Source organism: Anser cygnoides, chromosome 1 (genome assembly GCF_040182565.1).
Source record: "Anser cygnoides isolate HZ-2024a breed goose chromosome 1, Taihu_goose_T2T_genome, whole genome shotgun sequence".
In the NCBI taxonomy this organism is placed as follows: domain Eukaryota; kingdom Metazoa; phylum Chordata; class Aves; order Anseriformes; family Anatidae; genus Anser; species Anser cygnoides.
Window position 1 is genome coordinate 70,649,204 of NC_089873.1, and position 17,218 is coordinate 70,666,421.

Genomic DNA, 17,218 nt, shown 5'->3' on the forward strand with positions numbered 1-17,218 from the left:
GAAAAGAGCAGGAAGAGGAAACTAAAGAAAATTCCCTGGAGTTACTGAAAGCTGTGTTCAAGGAACTCTGCTCAGCACATCAGCAGCTCTGAATAATCAGGCAGCTCTGCAGCACTGGGAGTCTTTCAAACACACTTCTCTAGGAATACAACAATAAAATGTAAACAGCAAACGCCTCTTGACTGACACATACTGGCACAGAGAACAAAATTTCTCCATTTTCAAATACAGACACTGATTTCCCCCCCTTCTCCTGTATTTAGATGATTAAAGATGACAAGGCACATTTATAAAAGTTTAAAAATCCAATACTGCGTGTAACATAAGTGCAGCAACAAAAAAGGATGGTCAGACTGTACTAATGTTATCTAGTACAACCTCTGTGCCTTGAAACAGAAAGAAGGTAGGAATGGGAAAGAACTAATTCCATGAAAATACAGTTCCAGATCTTCTAAATGTTCAAGAAAATTGAGCTTAAAGCACTTGAATAATCCTGTTGAAATCAGTACCAAATTCAAATTAATGCATGTTTTTCTGTATCACAGAATACCTTCTGCTCCTTAAGCTCTCCATTCAAAACTTACATGCTCCTGCTCTGAATAAAATGCATTTTATTTTATTTATTTTTTTACTTCCAATGATCAGTAGTTAAAATGTTATTTGTCTGATAATGTCCTAAAAACTAGATGCATGTGCTGACTTCCCATAGCTCATGAGATTAATATCCCTGTGGAGCAGCACCCAGCCAGCCTCCTGCCACCAGGAGGATCCTTGCCCCTCGAGCAAGAAAGTGTAACAGCATACAGCCTGCCTACTGGCAGACATTCTGGGTTGATTAACATCCATCCATCCTCAAAATGCAAAAGACTGTCCAAAGCTGTGAAGGTTATACTATCAAAACTTGCTGTGGCAAAAGAGAGCTACAGGAATACATGTACAAAGGCATATGACATGTTTCAGATGATGGATGTCAGGTATGCTCCCAGATTTTTCTACTGCAGTGTCTGATCCACACACATACTAAGCCTTACAGTTAACTGTCTGTTCAAAATGAGCAGCTTTCTCTCAGCACTCTTCTGTTAACATAAATGTATGTGGCTACTGATGTTTCAGGAAGTTAGTAACAAAACATACCAGAGATGCAATATCTCAAAATAGTTGGAATTCACAAACTCCTTATGTTATGTGCACCCGTGGTCTCAAGCTTTGGTACAAGTACAGAGTGATTGTGACTCTAAACTATAACCTTTTTAATGTCTTATTTTTAGAAGCCTTTTTGCCTCTTGTAGCAATTAGAAATTGTTATGCTCCAAGGTAAATTAGCTCTATTGTGACTACATAAGCATTAGCATTTGATCAAATATCTCAATAGAAATAAAGGGCCACTGAGGACCTTCCTAAATGGACGAATTTATCCACACCATTTAAGAAAAAATAACTTATGACTCACTTCCTATTTATAATTTCTTATCATATTTTCCAGGATATTATGCGCTTTTTGACTTTTATATGACCTCACGATCTTGGAGACAAAGCTGGCAGATTATAAATATCAAGTAAATGTTACTACTTCTGAAACTATCAATGTATTGCTTAGCTTTTAGTTTAGTTGCACTGGAACATCCAGAACAGGCTCGCCCTACCTTACATGTCTCTAGTTTGTGTACTTTAATTTTGACATTCAGAATAAGCTCAACAGCCCTCTGTTAATTAATTTGTGCCAATCAGAACACAAAAGATTTACATCTCAAGTCAAATCTATTAGGTCCCAGATCTTCACAATGCACTGAAAGTCAGTCCCATGTGGTTTCTGTCCTCAGCCCAAACCCCGTAGATGCTGTGAAAACATTAAGTGACTGTGTAACAACATGTGCAAAGCAGGCTACCTCTCAATAAATAAACTATTATAAGTCTCTTCTACTCTAAATTAGAACTTAAATGTATCACAAATTACATAATTGTCCCAATTCTTCAGACGCAAGCTGGACTGTACAACCTCCAGAGGACCCTTCCAACCTCAACCATTCTGCAATTCAAATTTCCTAGTTATTCATACAAAGAATGGCTTGGAGATGTATAGAAAATCAAATTATTACTTAATCTAAAAGTATTGCCATATTTGCTGGAAACGCCCCAGTCTTGAATTTTTACTGCCTAACTTTGGTCTAGATAAGAGTCCTACTAAAAAAGGCTGAAGTGAGCAGATTTGTAGATTGCCAGGCTGAAAATTTTAAGCCAAAATATACACCTTAATCAAGCAGGGAATAATATGTTGCATGTATTCACACTGGTCTTGCTACAAGAAAGAAAGTTGTCTTAATTAACAGCCAAGACACACACACTGACCTGCCAAAAAGTAAGTAGGACACTTCCTGCAATACAGAGATAGTTACCAAAACAATCACACAGAGTAAGGCTCCAGCTCAATTACACATCTTAGGAATAAGATTAAAAGATTCCTTCATTTTTTTTCCTTTCCAGTTTAATAGCTTAAATGCGGTACCACTCTTGGCTGTGAAAGTGAGGCAAAACAGAACAGGAGAGGTGTTTCACTCTGATAGTTTATTTCTTAAAATCTCTGTAGCATAGAATCTTATTATAGGAACAACTTTTTTCCCTGGTCAAAACAGCCCAAAACTCAGCGTATTTGGCTTCCTGTGATTTTTTTTCTGGCTGAGTACTCACAGTCTAAGAGGGTCTCCATTATAATTTTTGCCAATTCCTGTTCCTGACCCCTTTACAATAGGATGACTAGGGTGAAAAAAAGTGGCAGTAAGAGATTTGTGACCTGTGAATCCTCAGTTCATCAGAAGGGTACTTGAAGTCACAGAAAAAAAATGAACTGAGGCTGCCTTAGTTTGTACTGGAAACCAATACATAATTTTTGCAGGTTTTAGGAGATGTAATTATTTTGCCACCACATCCACCCCCCTTTGATCTTATATCGAACACACACTGAAGAAACATGCATCTTAAGAACCAAACGGTAGAGATTTCCTGGAGAAGGTATAGCCCTAAGCAAGCAGAAGAGAAAAAAAAATCATGCCTGTGTATGTAGCTCAATTCTTCCAATAGAAGGAAAATTAACACTCTTACAAAAATTTATCTACATGCAGTTAGTGTAGTCAGGATAGTCAAACTCTAGCAACACAGGAAACTTCAGCAAATAAGGCTGAGACCAGACAATCTTTCCTTTCTATTTGCCATAAGGATAGCAGGAAGCAGAAAAGCGATTACTTACTATGAAATAAAAATGCTCCAAGGTACATTGGACACACGCAATCATGACAGCATATAAAATGGGAGAGCTGGAACAGTTACAGACAAGTTGACACAATAGCTAAGATGAGGCAACAGCTGTTTTTTTTTTTTTTATTTGACAGTCCTTTCTGGAAGGTATAGCCTGTTCTTTGCACAACAGATGCAACGTTTTGGTTAATTTGCAGTTGAATGGAAAGATGAGTCACTTATCAGAAAACAGCAGCATATTTTAAATTTCAGTCCATAGGAGCAGAACTGCTATGCACATGACAATCTATAAAGACAATTTAGTTCTCCTTTCCTAACACCCAGGAAAAAAAGTGCCCCTTTATTCCAGAGTTCATTATACATTCATTTTCACTGAAATAACTTAATATGATGCTTTCATATTCTTCTTCATGAAGAATTTCCATATCAAAGGGAAGGGATTACAGGCTGTAGTACCTTCTCATGTCATATCCTAATGACAAACTGATGGGTCTAGCAAAAAAAAAAACACACCTCAGAATATGGGGAAAGTGCATGAACAACCTCAAAAAAGGAAAACGGTCAGTGTTCTCTGCTGTGGATCTCCTGCTTGTGCTGCTCAGTGGTGTGAAGCAGAGCTTCCTTGCACAGAGGCCCCAGAAAGGGGCCTTGTTTCCTATGGGACTCCCTATACCTGGCTGAACACTAGCCTACTGTATGTTGAGGGACCAATTTTAACCAGTTCGTTGTTCTGCATCCATTATAACATCAAATTCTCATGTTTCTCATGTTAGGAATCAGTTTAGCCCAGAGGCTAAAAAATAATCAAATGCTAATTTGATATCTTTACAATATGACACCTGGGGTAAGCTAATTGTTTTCTGTTATTGTGACTCACAGAGCAGGTGTTTTAGAGACAGCAAATGAAGAGAAAAAAATCACACAAGCTACTTTGGAAGCCTTTTTTCCATCAAAATCATATAAATATCATCCTGATTAAATACCATCCCACATGAATAAATATCCCTTTCACAGACGCATTCATTGCAGGGTAACAGCCATGCTGATTTGGAGATCTTCATGACTGAGCTGAATTAAACCTGGACTTTATAAAGTGTTGCATACAGGCCCTGCTTCTCTCTTTATACTTTTCATCTCATTAAGCTTCAGTAAGCCATATTAGTTTTGTTTTTCTACCTAGACAACCTCTTGTGATGAGGTTTTCCTTTGAGAACAGAGCTTCCTAGACTTTTTATACCCCAAAAGCAAATATTCTGCCATGTCATAATACAGTTGAAACAGTGACTTTTCTGAAGCTACATGTACATCGGAAATCGTGTTCGGCAATTTATGGGTAATTTTCTCTCATTTTTCCTTTATTTTACCAGCATGTTTCTGTCACTTTTATTGATGTATTTAATTCTCCCCCCCATCAAAAATATTGAAACAAAATGTTTTTCTTGGAGTCAAGGTCATTCAGAATCAACTGAAAATAAGTCACTTGTTCAAGTCTTGTATCATTTTGACATTGTTCTGCATCCATCTTTATTACTATTATACCAAAGGATAAGTATAGCTTAAGTAGTTCACACTTTCATTACCACTGTCAGCAGGTTCTCTTGATACACCATATCTCCCAGGAGACCCACATATGCTAATCCTGGCATATGCTGGGACCTCCACTCTGCTAGATTTCCCTGGATGCAGAGCAAGAGACATTAACGTGATTCACTAGGTCAGGAGTGATAAGCCAGTGACCCCAGCTCATAGTGACGACACCTCTGAATTGTCCTCTCTAGGACTCATCAAAAACAGTGGAGGAAGTTATAACAATGTGAAAGTTGTCTTTAAAAAAAACCCAAACCCTTGCCACCATTTTGAAAGTCAACATTTTTCATAACCCTCCGTTCTGCAACAAAATTGAGATTTTTAAAATTCTTATCCTCTATAAAGATAAATGTTGAAGCTAACAGAATTCCCCAAGGGAAGGGAACACTGAGTTTTAAATCAGCTCTAGTTACTCCTCCTCCTTTCATCTCATATCAGCACTTGAGGTGTTCCACTATTAAATTTTCCCTTTATGTCTTTCCCAGCCAAATCTTTTACTTAAGCTGTTCTTTAAGAACTCCCTGTTACCAGAGAGAGATGAGATAGAGCATCATTACTCTCCCTCATGGGAAAGCATAACATCTTTGCCAAAATATATAAAATTGCCTTGTGTTCATTTTGCTTCTTGTTGTCAGTTGCTTAGTCACTTCTGCTCAGTGGTTATTGAGTACCTTTATCATAGGTCTGAACTTCCTTTATTATCCACCCTCAACCATTAACTTGGAGTGCCTACATAGGAAATAAAACTGTTTTAGGTTGCTCATAAAACATATTGTTCTTTCTCCTGAAGAACTGCCTCCACTCTTGTGGCAGGTAATGTTGCAGGGACTGGAGAATCCTAGAACAGGAGGTATGCTGAGCACCACATTCTCCTGATACAGTGCAATCACAAAGGTAAAATCCAGAACTGCAAAAGGAGATTAAGAAAATAATCGCTTTAGAAATAATAAAATCTTCAGAAGGATTTTAAAAATCAAGGCAGGTTTCCTGCAACTTAAAGGTCAAATAAAACTCACCGTTTTGCAAGCTTCTTTAGAAGAACTTCATACCTACAGAAGTGTCTATATTTAAAATACATTGTATAAAAATGCACTATATACAATTTATCAAAGTCTTCTTTTCTAATTACCTCTTTCTTGTTTCTCTGTTTCCCATTGTTGTCCTGCTTTTTGCTTATGCACTGTGACAACTTACACATTGCATTCTAGTATAATGGCAACCTTTAAAAAAACTGATGAGGTAACAAAATCTTGTTCAGTTTCAGGAGAATAACTGAAGTTATTTGCAAGAAATGTCAAACCCTAATGAATGGGAGCTGAGAAATGGAAGTTCCATCAATTTATTATTTTGTTTCTTGATTAATTACTGAAGTCCTGATGAGGGTACATAGATATTTGGATAGCAGACAGTAACTTCAGTAGAGGAAATATTCAAAGTTAGACCATGTAGAAAATAAATTTACAGTCTTTACTTGCAAATTCTGCTCTCAGACCTCACAGGTGTCTGTGTTTCATGATAGAATCTGAGGGAGAAGAGTAACATCCTTGCTAGAGGAAGATGACGCAATGGATCCAGGCATAGCAGATCTACACAACTCCGTGGGACTGGATGGGTTACCTCCAAGGGGGCTGAACAAGCTCAGTGATGCTATCAGGGAAAAAATATATTTTGGCAAGGTCATGGACATTGACAACCCATTATTTTTGGAATGTCATAGGTATTGACAGCGTAGTCATAGGCAGTAAAAAGGCAAATGTCAAGAGCATCTTCAGGAAGGGCAATAAGAAGAATCCCAGAGAAGCTCAGTCCAGTCAGTTTTACCTCAATGGCCCAGAACACTTTCGGAAGCTGTTTGCTGGCACGTGAAATGCAGGAACATGACTTGGAAAAGCCAGCTATGAACAAATCATGGCTGATCAACCTGACCACTTTCCATACTTAGATAGCTAGCTCCATGAACGAAGGCAGAGCAACAGGTGTCTTCTGCTTTGACTGTAGCAAGGCTTTCAGTTTCCCTTATCGCTGTAGATAAATGAAGAGATATATAGTAGGGATAGGCAGACTACAGGCCAAAAGAGGCCTAGTCTCTGTTACCTAAGTTATTCAATGTTTCTATAATTGATTACTATGGTTATAACTACATTTCATATCAATTTTCCTTCAAAGAAGACAAGGAAGAAGAGATCAAACATATCAAAAGGGGGAGGGGACCTGAAGATTACCCTGTCTTTGCTGTACTGGTATTGTTTTACCTGCTATAAATGGTATGCTAGCCTTCACCAATAAGTATTCCCACAACTGCTGGCCTTGGAAAGAGTCTTCATTACTTGTGGAAAGAAATAACATAACTCAGTATAAATTATCTTGCAGTTCAGGCAAAAATATCAGATATTATAGACAGATGTAAATGTAGTAATTTTTCCAAGCTATATAAAGAATTCTTTACAGAAAGAAGTAAAAATTCATTTAAAATAATGGAGTTTTATGGAGTTATGCAACTTCTCTCTATTTTTTTTCTTAGCACAGTAACCAAACTAAGTTTCTTAGTACAACAAATCCTGATTTTGGACAATAGAATTGTATAGAGCCTAATAACTATTTTGGCCAGAGAGGCTTTCCTGAGATGTCTCAGTCTCCTGCCTCAGCCTGCTCCCCAGTAACAACTCTCTCATCAAGGGAGCACTGACTGCTTAATGACAGGCTTATGAAAACCCAGACGAAATATTCTTATCTTTCCAGCATCGGGAAAGCTTCCAAATAACTACTGAATGACTAAGATCAGGAAGCATTCGAGCATGAAGACTGATTCAGAAAGAAAAAGCCTTTGCTTTCACTCTCCAAAAGACATAACCTGTGACTTGTCTTGTTCTGTCTCTTTCACCCTGGGTAACTATTTACACCCTTCTGAAATGCCATTTTATCAGAATGATAACCCAAAAATGTACTGACTACTCCAGCCACATTCTTATAAAAGTTTGCATGGGAAGCTGGGGAAGAGCACTGGCTCCTTTGCATATACAACCAATGCTCTTCCTTATCTTGGCCACCTGTCTATGGCTCTGCTTGCTCCCTCAAAGTCAGTGACAGGACAGTCCCCAGAACAAAGGCAACAATAACTGATGGATAAACAACTTTGCATCTCCTTGTTGGATATTCCTCTCTCCCCTAATTGAATATATAGGGAACTAGAACTATTGGCCCTTAACTTTTAAGATGCATGGGTAGAATGACTATATTTTACTACTTTACTGACACTTGTCCCAGAAGAGCCAAGAAGTGAGAATGGAAGAATACAAAACAAAGGACCTCTGGGCAAAAAATCCCAGGGTTCAGCTGTGAAAGACAGTTTCAGCCTCAGGACATTTGCAATAGTCTCCCCTGTTCTGCCTGAGCTTCTCACTGAGAGATGGGAAAGAAGGACTACAGTTGTTCCTCATTCAACACACATTCAAAAGGAAAGATTTTTACTGAAACGGGAAAAAGAACAAATAGGATTTAGCAATAAGGAGGTCTTTTCTATAATGGTAATACTATCAACAAAATTGCTGAGAAAGTCTGGCCCCTAAATGTAACAGACGGAACAAATTAATTTTCACCTCACCCAAAGAAGAGAGATGATGAGAAATTAATTTTCCTGTGGAAAGTTTCAGATAGATGATAAGAGGTTTAACTGAAGATATTCTTTCATCAAAAAAAAAGAAAATACAACAGCAAAGAAGGAATTGTTCAGCAGGTATTTTCCTGAGTAGTCCTGAGATTTTATTTATTTATTTTTTTGAATGGGAAAATATTTTCCTGAATAGTAAAACATAAGTAAAAGTGTATTTTCTGTTTGGCTTGTAAAACTTTTACTGGTTTTCCTGGTCATTTTCCACCAGCTGTTATACTTCCGGTGCTCTGGGCTTCTCTTCTTTTCCACAGATCTCTCCCCCCAGTGTGCTCTCCCCCTTAGCTCTGTAAGATTCCACATCTAAAATAAACAGAGAAACTACTGCTTTCTTTGAGCATTATCAGTGGCAGCTGTATAACAGTTTCAATGAAATGCTGCTTCCTGGATCATCAGCCTGACTAGTGGACTTCTTTTTTTTTTCATTTCCTTAAAAAGAAGAAAAAGAAAAGAAAGCCAGAAAAGATGCAACGTTTAAAAGACCTGCAAAGTGGGAAACCTGTATGGTTGAAAGTGAGAACTCTTCAATTCTCAGTGAAAGATGACTGTCAAGAAATGGTACCACTTTAAGTTATAAAAGGTGAATTTCTTGATAGGCTGAATAGTTTTGATAGACCTTAATTGAATTAAACTACAGAAAATGCAACTTTGTTTTTAAGTGCAATAATACATGCTAGAATGAGACTTACATAAAAATTATTTCCAGGTATTTCATAGCTTCAAGTTTTCAGCATCTGACTTTCCCACATATTCTTGGGAATTTCATAGTTAAGGAAGATATGTCTATCTACTTTCAGAACTGCCAAAGGTGCAAGAAAGTTGACTGTATTTATCACAGCACATACTGTAACAATAAATTCAACCTCATGATACAGGCTTTTACTTCAAGTATTACTTCAAGTACATCAAGTACAAGAAAGGTTTCCAGTAGACTAGACCCTACAATGACTGGACTTTAACGCTATTCATTGCATGCTTTCTAGACAACTTTACGCAAAACCTAATACACAAACCCTTGTGATTTTTACCAAGTTTTCCTCTACTTTATTCTTTCCTAACCCAGGAAAATACAAACCAGTTTGCAGCATGCGACATTACTGTAAACTAGAGAAGTATTTGTGTATTTAATTTTGATTTAGGCACTGGGAAATTAAGAGATCTGGTCAAAGATGCAGAGATGTATTTCAGGAGATGGCTGGAAATCAAGTGGGAGAATATGGAGTGGGGAAAATCTGCTGCTGTTAGTTTTATTCTTCCATAGGATCCATTCAGTGCCCAGTAATTCAGGTTGGAATGAGGATGTACCTGTTTTGGGATGTATTCCCTTTGATATGTTAGGAACACTGTAAAGCAAGAAAAATCTGCAAAATGCATGCAAAAAATTCTTGGTTGTTGTCCCAGCTACAAGTAAATCCTCTTTCTTAGCTGCTCAGAGAAAACAGAGAAACTGAAAACAGCTGCTGGAGTGGCCAAAGACTGAGGGATTGTTGGGTAACATCCTGACAGCAGTTAAGATCAGGCTGTATTCTGCACGCAACAGAAAAAAGCTGGGGAATGAAGTGCACGAAGAACTCAAAATATGGTTGTGTCTCTATTCCCAAATTTCAGCTAAAAATGGGTCCACAGAAGATATCTGAAATCAAAAAAGATAAAAATTTCTCTAAACTGGCTGTAGAATCAGCTCCATGCTAATTCAGAAATAGCAACCCATCACATCTCAGAATTTAAGTGTTTTTAGTTTTTATTAGTGATATTAATAAAGGAAGGAGCTCATTGTTTCTTCCCGTAGCTCTCCCAAATGCCCAGTGTTTGTTTCCCTCCCCCCTGCCCCCCCACAGAATTACAGAATCATCTAGCTTGGAAGAGACCTCCAAGATCACCTATTCCAGCCTCTGTCCTAACACTAACAAGTCCTCCACTAAACCATATCACTAAGCTCTACATCTAAACATTGTTTAAAGACCTCCAGGGGTGGTGACTCAACCACTTCCCTGGGCAGCCCATTCCAATGCCTAAAATTTAATTAGAATTATGTTTTTTAATTTTCCATTTTATATGATTGAAGGAGGCCATCTTGAGCCATATGGGTTTTGATTTCCTTACAGCTTCTATAAGAGGAAGGAACTTGCCCTATTAAGAATAATTTTAACTTATGTTTTCCAGTTACTGTGAATCCAGGCTTCCTGTTATCCATTCACAGTCCAGTCAGTAGACAGAGAGAGGATCTGCGAATGTACAGCAGTAGTGAATGATACTGCAGAAAACAAAGATTTCTGGAGAGACACTGACATTAACAACCTATGGGGAGGATGTGGTACAAAAGAGGGATCCTTTGAACAAAAAAGGGGCTGGAGTTCAAGAAATACATTTTTAAAGAGGAATTCCAGCGTAACCTGGAGAAGGAACAAATCTGAGTGAGAAACAGAAGACAAGGAAGAGTTAAAACGGCACAGTTTAACATACCAGCTGTGTACTTTGGGAAGCTGTGAATAGAGAGAATAGAAAGCTGCAAGGTGAGAGAAGAGAAAAAGAGGGTGAATGTGAGTGCAGCAAGAGGTTTCTGGGGGCTAAATAAAGCTCTGCAACTAAGGGAGAGTAAAGCCAAGTCACTGGCCTCTGAGGAGTCTTTAGAAAAGTAGCATTTTTCTATGCACTTGAAATGCTGATTTTTTCTAATTAGACCAGTTTTTCAACGACCAGTTAAAGAGCCTACCCTACAAAGTTAATATGCATCATTAAGCTTGTAGGCTCTTATCATTTTGGATCTCTTTGGAGGGTAGAAAATAGAAGCAGGATGATACTGTGGCTCATGATATTCCAATATTAGTTACAACAACTCTGTAGCTGTAGAGGCTGAAACTTGTGTGCCCTACTTCTAACTCTGAAGCTGAAATAGCCCAAATTACCAGTACAGCTGGACAGGCTATGTACTTGTTTCTTTGTTCTTTTCCTAAAGCCACACTTAGTTTAGAAAGATAACAGAGATTGGCATTCAGTTTCAACCTACACTGAGTAATTACAACCCAAGACAATTTCCTCATCTGTCCTTCTGACTAAGATGCCACAGTTGGCGAGCATTACACACACTTAAACACAGGCATCTAAAATAACATTGCATCTGCAGCTCTTTCTCCTCCAGCAGGCTGTTGGTACTCCCAGATATTTGGTATACAGATTTCAATCTTAGCTATGGCAGAAGAAAAAGATGTAGATATTTAAAAAAACAACACTAAGGAGCAGTAACAGAGATATTTCTTTCAGACCACTTGTGGCATCAGACATGTTTGGCTGCAGGCAGACCCACTTCTTCAGTGGGGAACAAAAACTTAGCTGAGCATCCAGAAGAGGAGCCCACTCCACCACACAACATTAAACATTGATACTACATTAAGGCTAGGAAGGGGAAGAGAGCAGAGGATAACGAATGCATTCTGCACGGTGGAGAAATGCATGACAGAAAATACAAGTGGTTCAGCTGCATTTTCCTGGAAACACGGGAAGGCTCAAAAGCCTGGTGTCACTGCATGGAGGAGCTGATCCCAAACTCTCCCACATGGTATATCCTCCATCCAGAACTGAGACCTGGGCAGGCCTAGGAATGCCCCCAACCATTCAGAAGTTCTTATATTTAAGATTAAGAATGTGTTGGACAACCATCTGATAGATCCTGGGAATAGCTTCAAACTACCTTCACATGTGCACTGAAGGTAGGACTGGAGACATAAGGCTTTTTTTGTTACCTCATATATTATTAAAAATGTTGGTTTTAAATTTTTGGTAGTATTAAGAGAACAGTTCTTAATGACCAGATTCATTTAAGGCTTTATATAGGAAGGATTAGTTAGGGAGCTCCTTGAAAAATCTGATACAATGTAAATACTAAGTTTTTAAGCAAAATTATTTGGACCTTGTTCCACTATTCTCAAGCTTAGCAACTACCCTATAAGCTTGCAGAAACAGAAGAGCTATAATGTTTTATTCCATTTCTTAAGATATCTAAGAAACTCCTACACAGGACAGGTATTTAGCAAACACTTTTGACACACAGCAATACATGCAACAGATTTTGTGTTCTGGACTTTCCATGCACACCAGAAAAGGTTAGTCTCACTCACGGATGTCAGTAGGACGCAGGAGGTGAGATATGATAGCTGGAATTCATGACAAATGTTCGTTCTATGTCAACACATTTAAGCCAGCCAGGTATCATTTTACTACAGTGAAGGAAAGGACCAGTACTCTCAGAGATAGATAGCATATGACTGCTTTTGAAGAAACACTTTAAATACTGAAAAGCTTAAGAAAGTGATCTCTTAAGAAAATGATTTACTTCTTAATGGTATAATATTTACCACTTCATCTGAATATGTATTCTCAACCTCTCCTTAAATTCCTCTGATCCAGCTATCTGAATGAAGTATATTTATGACACTTTTGCTGCAAAATCAAATACTCATTACCTCACCAATACAATGCTCTTGGTGGTCTAGAAAGGGACAAAAATAGGATAAGATCATGAGAGGCCTGCCATTCTTACTTATTTCATAATTAGGCGCTTACTATATTTCCATGTTGATTAAATTAGAACAACAGTAATGGAACTTTAGTTCCTATCCTCAAAACCATTGATTCCTCTGACATGAAAGTTAAAGTCATTAAGTAGGGTGATCCAGTCATTATCTATTCAAAGAGGCCTTCTGAATTTGTGCAAAGGAACATCTCTTCATGCAAGGCAGCTTTCCAGATGTGTTTGTCTGGCTACCCTAACATTTACGTTTTCATCCCCCACCTGCCAAAGCTGCATATGACCAGGAAGTTAATGAGAAAAAAATAGTCTTGCCTTGAGGGTGCACATGGACAATAGTCAACTGTAACTGCAAATATTAGTAATACTTTCTCCCAGCCCCTTTCTGAGGCTAACAGAGTGGCAGTGATACAAACATTGTAGCTCCAGAGTCAATAGTGAATGGACTACTACTTTCAACAGAAGACCAGAATCCAGCAGAATTTGCACCGTACCTCACAGCAATGTGACGTTTTTCACCACCATGAACTCCTCTCCAGTCTTTTGGAAGTGCCTAGAAAAACAAAAGGTGTGGATTTCTGTGCTTTCAGTTGCAACAGTCACCTAACTGGGAGGCAATTCAAAATCTTTGTTGCCCAAGACATTTCACGGGGCATTTGAAGGTATTACTTCCTTCTCTTTGCTAAGGCCCTCCTTAATCCACTGTGAAGGGGAATTAACTGCACTTTCAGCAGAAGCCCTTTCTAGCTGAAGTCATTTTCTGTCACACTGTTTCTTTGCCTCATCTCACACAGAACACATTCATTTTGCTAAGCATCAGCTGCACTCTTCAGAAATTTGCTGTCACCCAAACAGGCCGAATTGCTACAGTTCTCCACAGTGAACCAGCTACTGTCCCTCACATTGTGAGAGATAGAAAAAGTCCTGTGGAACTGTCTGTGAGCATCCTGATTTAAACAACACTGGCGAGTTTTTAAATTATTCATATAAATAGAAATGTGACCATTTCATCTTTTCATCTGTCCCCTTTCTGCTGGCAACTCTGCTTCCTCCTATATCATACTTAAAATCTTCCTCCTACTTTCCCAGCTATTACACTTTGTCTGCCACAGCTCAAAACGCAGCAGGGTGTGAAGCAGAAGTAGCAGGAAGCACTCAGGAACCCTGAGTGATTGCAGAGCCCAGCCCACCAGGCAGCAAGGAGGGCATGAAATCCAGCACCAAACAAGGAATATTCTAAAGTATTTCTAGAATATAGACAGAGGAATGGAGAAGACTGATGAAAGCTGACCTTGCCTTTTCAACTGAATCAGCAGATAGACAGGGAAGAGGGACATGTTTGTTTTCTAAACAGTAGAATACAACCAGCACGTATCATTCCATATCCGCCATCCTTGACAGCATTCCTGCACACAATGCTCTTCTGTTATGCACAAAAACAAACAAATCATTTGCTGTTCTTTTTAATCAAAAACAAAATACCAGTGCAAGAAAACAAACCACCCCACCAAAACAATCTCCCCCCCGCCCCAAAAGATAGTCTCCAAAGGCTATCCATTTTCTTGTCCTATAACATCAGTACTCACTGAAGCTAAACAGCTGGCTTTTTTTTAGAGCTGTGTTTACCAAACCATATTATAACACCAGAACCAGCAGCCAAGATAAGGAAAAAGGCTATATCCTGCTGTAATAGGCACAGAGCACACCTGCACCTTGCAGCTGAGGACTGTGGTGATGCCCAATCTAGCTGTGACTCAGCTGCCTCCAGAACTGGGAGTGATAAAACCAGCTCCAGGCAGCTCTGCATCTCACCTCATTAATTTTCTCCTGTAACCCATGTGCAGTGCTGCCAGCTGACAATCTGAATGTAATTTTGACAATGTAAGCTCATAACATCCCACAGCACTACTGACCAATCCAGACACAAGTACCAGCCCAATGACTGCTCTTTGCACTGCCTTCCATCATGCAGCAGAAATGTACTTCTAGCTGCTTTGTTTTTTCCTCTTGATCTTGCAGTCATCTCCACATGAGGGACAGAATACATCTCAGGCAGCAAGTGCCACCACAATAACAAGACTTAAAAAAAAAAAATCAATCTTCTGCTTTGCCTGAAGTCAAGCACAGCAGGGAAGATTCCAGTGGATTTGGAAGCATGCACCATCATTTTGGATGTGCGAAAAATACCATGGAAGGAAGACAAGCAGATGCCATTTGAGAGAACAAGTGTGAATACGTGCATCTTTAGGGGCTGCAAAAGACTGAGCTGATGTCAGCACCTGACTATTCTGACTATTTTACATTCAGGGAAATGGTTCTTTGCAACAGAGAATTTCTCATACTGACAAGGAAAGCTCTGCAGACCCTTTATTTTTCATTTTTATTTTATTAAAGCCATACACAAAACTATACTACCCTGTGAAGGTATTAATACTGACTCCATGGCTCTGCCATCTGCAGGGACTACTTGTCGAATATCAGCATGCCCTGTTCAGCAGCCATATCAAAGTTTCATAAAGATAGTTTAAAAAAGTGCATACACAAAGATTCAGATTCTACTAAAAGTCTGCTATGTAAATTAGTAAGTAGGGTGTTTCTTCCTCCCTCTTCTCATTGTTGGGAGATATTTTGCCATCAATTCAAAGAGTTCAAATAATGAAGCTTCATTTAGTTTAGCTTTAGTTTTATTTAAATCTGGGAAGTGTTCTGATGAGTTAAAGTATGTAATTACACGGGTAAATTCTGCCCGCTAAGAAAGAAGTCTTTCCATATGGTTACTGGTGTTTGCAGTAGCAATGGCACAGGAACTAAAGACACTCAAAAGGAAAACAAATGTAGATCAGCCAAGAAGAGAGTAGTTGGGAGAACGGATTCAAATAAAAGAACATTAATATTAGAAGGGATTTCAAACAACCTAGCCAATGCTCCTACATTGTTTTTGTTTAGAGGATGCTGGAAAACCTACCCATTGCCATTTTCACATTTATTTTTAAAATAAAATTATTGGAATTTTGGTGATTTTCTCATAACCAAATGAAAGGTAGAAATTGTTTCATTTATGGAATATATATCTAAGGAGAGCTTTCCCATCTGAAAGGCTGCACTCTTCTTAGCAGCAGTGGGAATGGTGTCATTGTATTAAGACTAAGATAACGTATATTTGCAATGATATTGAGGTCAGTGACAGCTCATCACTACAGGTCAGCTGTCTTAGTGAGGGCTCTCCCTAACTTTATTCATTTGCAGACAAGTATACCTGCTGGTGAGAAACCTAAATGGATATGAAGTTGATTCTGATTATAGAAATCAGTTTTTCAACCACTGCACATTAATACTTAACAAAACTGAACTATAAGTTTTCCCTAAACCCTAAATTTGCTCTCAGGAACCAGTGCCCTTCTGAAAAATACAGCAGTAGCAATTCCAAAGCAAAAGGGTGTGAAAGATGAAGATATAATGAAGTTTGGCAAGAAAAAGGGTCTAGGAGCAGGAAGATGACTATGAAGCACACCATAATAAATCGTTCAGGGAGCGAGCCATATGGTCCAATACTCTATTTGCAGACAAACAGGTTTCCAGCCCTGAGGTTAAGGCTGTGTTTCAAAAGCAGCTAGCTAGCTATACAGGAAGTTTTCCCAAGCTGAGGAGAATTTCCCCTGGGCTGACCCAAGGGCCCCAAGAAATAGATTGAAGGATAAAATTGGGGCTGCTTATTATCTGCTGGGCTGAATCCAGTCTCCAAGCCTGATGTAATGCAAGACCTTCATGATGCATTTACTAGAGCAGCTATGGCACTGACATAGTGTGGAAGGAACACAGACCAACTTGTGATGCTCCCACAGATCCGCCTGTCAAGCAGGAGTTAAGAAGCAAATCAGAATATAGAACAGATTTCAGAGAGTTATAGTTTTGCTTGCAAAGCCAATTAAAACAAGGATCTAAGGTGTTAGATTCATAGAATCATTTAGGTTGGAGAAGACCTCCAAGTTCATCAACATAGCGCTTCCAAAAGTCCACCACTAAACTATGTCTTTTACATATCTTCATCAATGGTGACTCAACCACTTCCCCAGACAGCCTGTCCCAATGCTTCACAACACTTTCAGCAAATAAATTTTTCCTAATATTCAAAATCAACCTCCACTGGCACAACTTGAGGCTATTTCCTCTTGTCCTATCACTTGTTGCTT

The 17,218-nt window shown here is 38.7% G+C and overlaps 1 protein-coding gene across 9 annotated transcripts in view; it reads right to left on the reverse strand.

Moving 5' to 3' along the window:
• The window catches only part of FAR2 (fatty acyl-CoA reductase 2), a 152,937-nt gene that overhangs the window by 101,648 nt on the left and 34,071 nt on the right, over positions 1-17,218 (reverse strand). For 3 of the 9 annotated variants that reach the window (XM_066999555.1, XM_066999554.1, XM_066999558.1), the window contains one exon: positions 13,523-13,581. The exons of the other annotated variants lie outside the window; for them this stretch is intronic. The gene's annotated coding sequence lies outside the window, so the exon portion shown is untranslated. The remainder of the gene's footprint in view (positions 1-13,522; positions 13,582-17,218) is intronic. 9 annotated transcript variants of the gene reach the window in all.